The sequence below is a fragment of the Scylla paramamosain genome, chromosome 24, assembly GCF_035594125.1.
Source record: "Scylla paramamosain isolate STU-SP2022 chromosome 24, ASM3559412v1, whole genome shotgun sequence".
NCBI lineage: Eukaryota > Metazoa > Arthropoda > Malacostraca > Decapoda > Portunidae > Scylla > Scylla paramamosain.
In genome coordinates, this window is record NC_087174.1 from 3,447,501 (window position 1) to 3,454,683 (window position 7,183).

General features: G+C 41.0%; 1 non-coding gene across 1 annotated transcript; it reads left to right on the top strand.

The window, feature by feature from the left end:
* The first annotated feature begins 5,772 nt into the window (after positions 1 to 5,772).
* Trnaw-cca (transfer RNA tryptophan (anticodon CCA)) lies at positions 5,773 to 5,844 on the top strand. Its single transcript has one exon. It is a non-coding gene; the product is annotated as a tRNA-Trp (tRNA).
* The last annotated feature ends 1,339 nt before the right edge of the window (positions 5,845 to 7,183 follow it).

Below are 7,183 nucleotides of genomic sequence, written 5' to 3' on the forward strand. Positions count from 1 at the left end.
GTTTGGAGAAAAGAATTAAATACAAGAGAGAGAGAGAGAGAGAGAGAGAGAGAGAGAGAGAGAGAGAGAGAGAGAGAGAGAGAGAGAGAGAGAGAGAGAGAATAGTCGAAGTACTGAGAGAGAAGATGCACAATTAAAAACGAGAGAGAGAGAGAGAGAGAGAGAGAGAGAGAGAGAGAGAGAGAGAGAGAGAGAGAGAGAGTCAATAAAGAAGGGACTCACTAACACCCCAAATGTTTGTGGCTTAACACCCTCGATCCAGCAGCTAAAGTAGGAAGGGGGAGTGGAGGGAGTGGGGGGGAGGGAGAGAAGGAAGGGGGAGAAGGAAGGGAGGGAGTTGGGAAGAAGAGAAAGGAAGGAGGGAAAAAGAGGAAAAAGAAATAGTGGGAGAGAAAAGAAGAAAGGGAAGGAAAGGAGAGAAAGAAGCAATGGTGAGAAAGAGGAAAAAAGAAAAGAAATGTAAAGAAGGAGAGGAATGATGTAAATGAAAGGAAAAAAAGGTTCATGGGGAAAGAAAGGAAAAAAATATGAAAAGAGATAAAGAAAAAAGATGAAGAAAAGAATGGGGAAGGAGATTTTCCTAGAGAGAGAGAGAGAGAGAGAGAGAGAGAGCAAAGCAAGATACAACATTCATCGGACAAAAAAAGAAAAAAACGAAAAGAAAATTAAAAAGATAAGAGAGAGAGAGAAAAAAAACATTAAATTTCCCCTTTTTTCCCCTTCCTTCCCCTTCCCCTTCCCCTTCCCTTCATAACCCGTGTGTGTTGGCCAATTCAATTCCCATTTACTCCCTTTACCGCCATTTGTCCAACTCCCCCTTACTCCCCCTTCCTCCCCCTTCCTCCCCCGCTCCCCTCTCCTCCTGCCACCCCTTGCCTCGATCACTGGAGAGGGGTGTTGGGGGGCAGTGAGGGGAAGAGGGGAGAGTAGGGGCTGTAATGGGTGGGGAGGGGGGAAAGGCTGGGGTTTGAGGGGAGAGGGAAAGAGTTTTAAGCACACACACACACACACACACACACACACACACACACACACACACACACACACACACAAGCGCATACATACGCACAACAAGAAATGTATGGATTGTGATTGGCTTTAGCAGAGAGAGAGAGAGAGAGAGAGAGAGAGAGAGAGAGAGAGAGAGAGAGAGAGAGAGGGGGTGACATTAAAAGTGATGAAAATTAATATGAAAATAAAGTTGCAATACAAAACTGAAAATATTAAAAGAAAAATAGATAAACCCAAATATAAAATGCAAAACACAAATCCGAGATACGCATAAACCAGAAATATTAAACCCAAATACAGTCTTTAACCTTAACCTAACCTAACCTAACCTAACCTAACCTAACCTAACCTAACCTAACCTAACCTAACCTAATCTAACCTAACCTAACTTAACCTAACCTAACCTAACCTAACCTAACCTAACTTAACCTAACCTAACCTAACCTAACCTAACCTAACTTAACCTAACCTAACCTAACCTAACCTAACTTAACCTAACCTAACCTAACAAACCAAAAATATTAAACCCAAATACAGACTTTAACCTTAACCTAACCTAACCTAACCTAACCTAACCTAACTTAACCTAACCTAACCTAACTTAACCTAACCTAACCTAACCTAACCTAACCTAATTTAACCTAACCTAACCTAACCTAACCTAACTTAACTTAACCTAACCTAACCTAACCTAACTTAACCTAACCTAACCTAACCTAACTTAACCTAACCTAACCTAACCTAACCTAACGTAACTTAACCTAACCTAACATAACCTAACCTAACCTAACCTAACTTAACCTAACCTAACCTAACCTAACCTAACCTAACCTAACCTTAACCTAGCCTAACCTAACCTAACCTAACCTAACCTAGATACAGACTTTAACCTTAACCTAACCTAACCTAATCTAACCTAACCTTAACTTAACCTAACCTAACCTAACTTAACTTAACCCTTATCATATAAACCTAAACCCACGGCAGTCAAAAGAGTCGAAGCTGAAAAATAGATAAATAAATACAAAAAACAATGAAACACTTACCAAAAAAAAAAAGAAAAAAAAAAGAAAAAGAAAAAAATCAATCAGCACAGAGGCAGCCCGGCCACCTCACGACCCAAGACTTCTTAAACTTTAACGCAAATTGCTTCAGATAATCATTGCCTCTGGGAAGCTTAAATACCACACTGTGAACTTTTGGGACGGCTTTGTTGCAGAAAGAATGCCACACTCAGTTAATTCTTAGGGAAGGACAACCCGTGACAAGGCGTAGCAAGGCGTGGCAAGGCGTGGCAAGGTGTGGCAAGCCGTGACATATTGCGACTTTCGTGTTTACGTTTCACTCCTGGAGGAAAAGTGCATTGTGGGTGTTGTGTGTGTGTTGTTTCCACGTGTCATGGCGAGTTTCCACTTCAGTGTATCAGCTTTGTTGGGAACTAATGTTGTGGTGATTTTATTTATTTATTTATTTTTTAATACTTGTTTAATTTGTTTTTTTGATGTTGTTTTGTTCGTTTGTTTGTTTTGTTTTCATGTTTTCTCTCTCTCTCTCTCTCTCTCTCTCTCTCTCTCTCTCTCTCTCTCTCTCTCTCTCTCTCTCTCTCTCTCTCTGTTTTATGTTTTTGCTCATTCGTGGTTTGCGTCCTCGAGTATACAGTGAGGAAGAAATAAAGATATATAATACTTATCAAATCTCAAATACATTAAGTTACACACATTTTTATTTATTTTTCCTCAGAACACCAACATTTTCTATTCCTTTCCTTCTATTCCTCTTCTATTTCTATTTCACTCGCGAGGAAGAAACAAATAAAAAAAACAAACCCCATCAAATCTCAAAAACATTCTTAAATCAAACAGTTTTTCAGAACAACACCATTTCTTTCTCTTTTTCTTTTACTCCTTTCCTATTTTCACCTTTACTCTCTAGAAAGAAACAGACAGAAGCAAACAGGTGCACGAGTCGTAGGTGAGGCAGGGAGAGGATGGTTCGCGTTGACCTCTGTAAATAATTCATTGGTATTCTCTGGAAATGGAACGCTGAACATCGGTTGCGCTCGTAACTTTACATTGTAGCGGAAGTAAGAACTCCTAACCAACTGTGACCTTCTTATGTATGTGTGTATGTATGTATGTATGTAGCTAGATAGGGGGGTAGGTAGATAGGTATATGTTTCAGTCTGTCACTATCTACTCATCTTTTTTTTGTCATATTTATCTATCAGTGTCTATCTATCTGTCTATAGGTAGGTAGGTACTGCACGTGTTTCAGTCTCTATTTCTATGTACTTATCTTTATTCTTTTTTTGTCGTTCTATCTATCAATATCTGTCTCTATCTCTATGTACTCTATTTTCTCTCTGTCTATCGATATCTGTCTATCTATCTGTCTGTTTATCGTTCTCTATCTGTATGTCTGTCTGTCTTTATGTTTCTGTCTATCTGCCCATCTACCTTCCTACTTCTAATTAGTCCCTTGCTGCCCTCTCTTCCTAAGCACACAAGAAACACTCGTAAAAAAACAGCATTATCTTTTCTTCTAACGTGGCTTCCCGCTTGTCATTCTTCCCGCTAGATGTCGCCCCACAGTTGCTCAATTCACCGTTGCTTCACAAATCGCTCCCTCATCTCAAGCCCCTCCAAGACATTTTTTTTTTTTTTTGTTCTCTATTCTGCAGCAATGTCTAGGTTAGTCAGCGGAGAAGGTCTATATATAATTGCTTTTCTACTTTGTTTCGGCCTTTCCTTTCGTGTCTTCTTTTATGCTGCAGTGAAAGGGACAAAAGGGCGAGGAGAGCAATACACGTGTCCCTCTAAATGTCACCCATCTCTCTTAAACTTTCAATACAAATTCCAGGATCAAAGTTTTTTTCAGATTTATTTATTTTCATTATTTGATTATTCCCAGCTAGACTGTTTTATTTTTCCTTTTTACTTTATAATACTTTTCTCCATTGCCTAATTTTCCGCTGTAATTGTAATTGAATTAGTAATTTTAATATAAGGAACGCCAAATTTCTCAAGGCATTCATCATTATTAAAGTTTACCATAAAATCATTTTCTGTGATGTTGTGAAAAGAAAACGATGCTACTTTGAAGGGAAACTATAATAATTTCTACCAGTTAAAACTCGGAGTACATCAGAATACAAGGAAGTGTGACTAACAGGAAGGGAACTGTGGCATATAAAGCAGAGTAACTTACTGAGAAAAAGCAAGACGTGGAATGTAGAAGGAAATGTGAGTGCCATATACAAGAGAGGAAAAAATAAAAGAATAAAAGAGAGAAAGAAATAAGAGAATAAGTGACCTTGAGAGAGAGAGAGAGAGAGAGAGAGAGAGAGAGAGAGAGAGAGAGAGAGAGAGAGAGAGAGAGAGAGAGAGAGAGAGAGAGAATTCACCCCCTCCATACACACAGGTAAGCTATGGCCGCCACTAATTACACCTGAGGCTTCACGTAACACCTGGCGGCCGGTGGAACATCATTTAGGGGGGAGGGGGAGGGGAGACCACCCACGCTGTACTATACCTACCTCTCAGCCTCTCTCTCTCTCTCTCTCTCTCTCTCTCTCTCTCTCTCTCTCTCTCTCTCTCTCTAGATGGATACGGATGATGTTTTTGTTTTTTTTATTTTCAATTTTTTATCTATTTTATTTTATGTAATTATCATTTCCTCCTCCTCCTACTCCTTTTCCTTTTTTTTCCTTATTCTCATCTTTCTTTCTTTCTTCTTCTTCTTCTTCTTCTTCTTCTTCTTCTTCTTCTTCTTCTTCTTCTTCTTCTTCTTCTTCTTCTTCTTCTTCTTCTTCTTCTCCTCCTCCTCCTCCTCCTCCTCCTCCTCCTCCTCCTCCTCCTCCTCCTCCTCCTCCTCCTCCTCCTCCTCCAAATGAACAATTACCTATTTACCTTCTTCCATAATTCACTTCACATATCTTCATCCTCGTATTCATCTGATCATCTTATTCATCTCCCTCTCCCTCCCCTCTCCCCCTCTCACTCCCTCTCACTCCCAACCTCACCTTTTTTTTCATTATCTCTTCCATTCATTGATATCCTTCGTTTAGATCTTTGCTGCCTTCCGACCACCACCACCACCTCCTCCTCCTCCTCCTCCTCCTCCTCCTCCTCCTCCTCCTCCTCCTCCTCCTCCTCCTCCTCTACCTGGGTGGCGCATTTACCTGTTGATTACATGTTGCAACGCTTAATTACAGGTGTTCCCCTACCGTGGGTTTAGGGAGGAAAGAAGGGAGAAGGGAGGGATCAAGAGAGAGAGAGAGAGAGAGAGAGAGAGAGAGAGAGAGAGAGAGAGACTTTTTTTTTATATTAGTCTCTTTCCTTCACCTTCTTCACATTTTCTTACAAAGTTTTCTTCCTTCGTTATCTTCCTCTTGTCCTTCATATCTTTGCATTACATTCCTTCCTTCATATGAATTAGATTTCTTCCTTCATTTTTTGTTTAGTTTCTTTCTTTCATCACCTTCATATGTACATTTTTTAATTTATTTTTATTACATTGGCTTCTTCACCTCCCTCATTTTCCTTCACTTTTCTTCCTCCACCAACACCTTCTTCGCATTTCTTAACATTCCCTTTACTTCTTTTTTTTCCTCCTACAATCATCTTTCCGTTTTCTTTTTGCCTTTCTCCACCACCGTAATATTCCCAAATACAGCCTTTACTGCTCATTCTCCTTCACCAACATCCCCGTTTTCTCTTCAGCATCTCTATCGGACACGGAATTCCCTGCTCGCCTCTCGTGGGCCTCGTGGCGCAATGGTAGCGCGTCTGACTCCAGATCAGAAGGCTGGGTGTTCGAGTCACTCCGGGGTCAAGTGGTGTTGATTTTTTCCTCGCCGCCTCAGCCTCGCCGCGGTGCAGTACACGTGGCGGCCTGCGTGCGGTGTGTGCTGGGAACCAAGACTCTCTGAGAAATGTGCGTCTGTGTTTGTGTGTGTGTGTGTGTGTGTGTGTGTCTTCAGTTCCTCGACCATATTCATCTTCATTATTCCGAATCTTTTTACTATGTTCACTTTCTTTCGTTCACTTTCTTTCGCTCACTTTTTTTCGTCTATTTTTGTCACTGTAAATATTCCGCGTATCTCTGTGCCTTGAACGTTGAAGGTGAGACTCACACTGAGAATAAAAAATAAATGAATGGATAGATAAGTAAATTAAACCCACAGAAAACAGTTTAGCGTCTTATATTTGTGGGCTGGTATTCAAAAACCATTGGCTCTCTCACCATGACTATTTTCAAAGACCACAGAGATTAGCCGGGTTCTCGAGACTGTTCCTCCCGTTAATAACTAAGAAATTTTGTTAAACTGTCCCTAGAACCTTGAAAGCACCCTTAAAATCCCGTGTGACTTCAACTAAAGCCTTTTTAAATACGGGAGATGCAGCGCAGACGTGTTTTGAAATATGGTCGTTTAAGAGAGAGAGAGAGAGAGAGAGAGAGAGAGAGAGAGAGAGAGAGAGAGAGAGAGAGACTGTTTATCTGCCCTCCCCCTCCCCTCCCCCGGTGTCTTCCATGTTTCTAAGGCACCTGGGAATTGTTGAGTAATGGTTCCCGGTTTCAGGAGTGTTGTGTCCCCAGACTTTGGATAAAATGTGGGTTATTTTTTTGGAAGGTTCGCGCGACACTTATGATGGATGCGATGGAGGTAACGATTAGGATGTTGTTGTTGTTGTTGTTGTTGTTGTTGTTGTTGTTGTTGTTGTTGATTCTTCTTTTTTTCTTTTTCTTCATCTTCATCTTCTTCTTCATCATCTTCTTCTTCTTCTTCTTCCACCACCACCACCACCACCATTTAATTAGAGCAATGTTATCTATAAATTCAATCTACAAACAGTAACTTGAGAGAGAGAGAGAGAGAGAGAGAGAGAGAGAGAGAGAGAGAGAGAGAGAGAGAGAGAGAGAGAGAGAGAGAGAGAGAGAGAGAGAGAGAGAGAACGGAACACAGGGAGTAAACTAATTTAATTCATTGCTAGCGTGTGAACAAACGATAGATATTTCCCACAGAGGGGAGAGATGGAGGGAGGGGGAGGGAGGGATTAGAGAGGGGTGTGTGTGTGGGAACGTGGGTGAGGGGCATCTAACAGGTGAATAGGTGATTGGCAAGGTGAGGTGAGGTGAGGTGAGAAGGGGAGGTTTGTGTGTGTGTGTGTAT